Genomic DNA, 2399 nt, shown 5'->3' on the forward strand with positions numbered 1-2399 from the left:
TGAATAATTTGATGTATTCCAGTTGATAACTTTGGATGTGATAAGAAATTCTAAATTTTGATTGCTGAGTCAGATTCAGCAGAGTCAAATACAGGTAAGAGCATATTATAAATTTTTGTTGTGTTCTAATTGGATTTGCTTTGGGATTGTGCTAGGGGAGATCATTTGCATCAATTAATGTCATTTTAGTTAATTTTACTAATATAATTAAAGAATTAAAATATAATTATGAGATAATTCTGTGTGTTACTGATAACAAATGTGAATATGTTTAATTGATGATTTGACAACATTTGAATTTGAAACTACATGTGAAGGTACTTAATATTATATTAATGTACCTACACATCACTGTAAATCTTATTGTAGAATTGCAAAAAGATCAATTTCGAATTGAAAGTGTCGAGAGGCCTACGACAATAAGTGTGACATTTTAAAATCCCAAAATTGTCTCTTTGATGAGTAATACATGTTAAGCTAGCAATGCAATTCAGTAATTGAAACACTTAGAACTTAGTAGGTAATACTCTACTATCATTAAACATCTTTACCTATTATACAGTAGAGTAAAGTCAACAAAGTAACACATAATATCATATCTATACCATCATATTTTTGAATTTGACATGTTTCTAAATATATTAAACATGTAATTATTCTCATCTTAATCTTTCGTAAACCAATCAACGATATTACCTACATCTGTTAATATACGAGTGTGTTTTGCCTACTACACTGTGACATCCACAGGCAGATGCCTGACATAAAGCGTTGATCATTGTCTTAACAGCGTTATTATTGTTGAACAATACAACCTCTCCACTCGCGTGCTTAAAACTATTTTATAGTGTTTAGTGTTTGCATATCTAGTTATAAGAAATCGCATTGATGAGTGTTGGCAAAATTTTCTGGACTAATGATCCAGGTTGACGCTTAATCATAATTATCCGTTTATCAATATTTAGGATTGCCTTCACCAGTGATATTAACATAATACATTACAATTGTATACGCCATTTTGAAAATCTAAAACATTGATGTAATTAGCATTAAATTTTAATTATGGCTATATTACTTTACCAAAAGGACTTTTTCATTTGTATAAATTCCATTGCCCGCAATAGCAAGTTTAAATGAATTATGCATATTAATATTCATAAACATCAGAAATTTGGCGCTTTCCACATCACCATCCCACGTTACCCCATAGAAAGTTGCATTTCGGAATTCTTCGCTCTACAAACATGCGAATACAAGGTATTGTTCTGCGTATAATCTAATATTTAATAAATATATACCAATTGCAACATTTCTTCAGCGAATAAGCCACATAAGCACGTTCCAATTGTATGGACAAGAAGAATGGGAATTACTGGTAGATTAAATTGCTGAAAATGAATTGTATTGTATTAAATTGCTTCGATTAACTTTTTGTAACAAACAATTAATTCCGAAATTAGAATTAAAGCAACTGTTACGCCAGTTGCTAAATACTGTATTAATAATGGCCACTTAAACATGCCGGCAACAACATCCCACGCCCTAAAATTTATGAAAAAGCAAAATTACGTAGCAGTTTAACGTGAAAATTGCAATCACTCACATTTTTGTATGGAATTGCAATTTGAATGCCTTTTTTAGTTTCTGTAGTCGAATCGCTTTATTGTTGGTTTGACTACTTTGTTTTAAAATTTCTTTAAACTTTTTTACACTAACTTGCGTGAGTATCATTAAGGAACATAGGAAACTGCAGCATGTTACTAACGCAATATACAAATACCAATAAACCACAAATATTAGCAAATTGAAGACTTCTCGATAGGGCCGTTGACTTAAATCAACGAAAAAAATCTGCAATTATATTTTGGTTAATTCCGTGAACCTTGTATACTAAAATATTGAGCATTATTACACTAGGATACATAATTCCGCAAATATTTCTTTGAGAATAGTCTCCACAATATTCTACTTCCTTGGTTATAACTATAGTAACAAGAATCAAAAAACCCCCTCTAACGAAAAAGTTGTGGAGTGAATTGCAAATCTTAAGAATATATGATAATTTTGAATGCAAATGTACGAAAACCTGTAGTTCCATTAAATCCCAGACAGCCTGTCCAGGTTTAGCTGCAGATTTTAGACAATTTAATATCACTATACCGAATATTGATGTAATAAACCATGACAAACTTAGAGTAATATCTGAAATCTCTAGTCCTGAACCTTAAATAATATCAATTAATTCAGTTAAAAAATATTTGTATTTCAATTTACTTACGATAAGAAAGAAATAAATAGTTTAAATTACCAAAAGCTGCAATCAGAATGAGGCAGTTAGATGACCAAAAAATTAAAGCAGATTTGAACGCATTATTGGTAACCCAATAGTACTTTTCAGC

At 30.3% G+C, this 2399-nt stretch overlaps 1 long non-coding RNA gene across 1 annotated transcript; it reads right to left on the minus strand.

Annotated features, from left to right (window-relative positions):
• Positions 1 to 757: 757 nt before the first annotated feature.
• On the minus strand, positions 758 to 1536 carry LOC135801025 (uncharacterized). The gene is made up of 4 exons (XR_010550273.1): positions 1443 to 1536; positions 1299 to 1388; positions 1081 to 1236; positions 758 to 1026 (listed from the first exon to the last, which is right to left on the minus strand). It is a non-coding gene; the product is annotated as an uncharacterized lncRNA (long non-coding RNA).
• Between the last annotated feature and the right edge of the window lie 863 nt (positions 1537 to 2399).

Source organism: Atheta coriaria, unplaced genomic scaffold (genome assembly GCF_025399875.1).
Source record: "Atheta coriaria isolate IRGN ID8LTWV9N9 unplaced genomic scaffold, Caltech_Dcor_3.1 hic_scaffold_10_pilon, whole genome shotgun sequence".
In the NCBI taxonomy this organism is placed as follows: domain Eukaryota; kingdom Metazoa; phylum Arthropoda; class Insecta; order Coleoptera; family Staphylinidae; genus Dalotia; species Dalotia coriaria.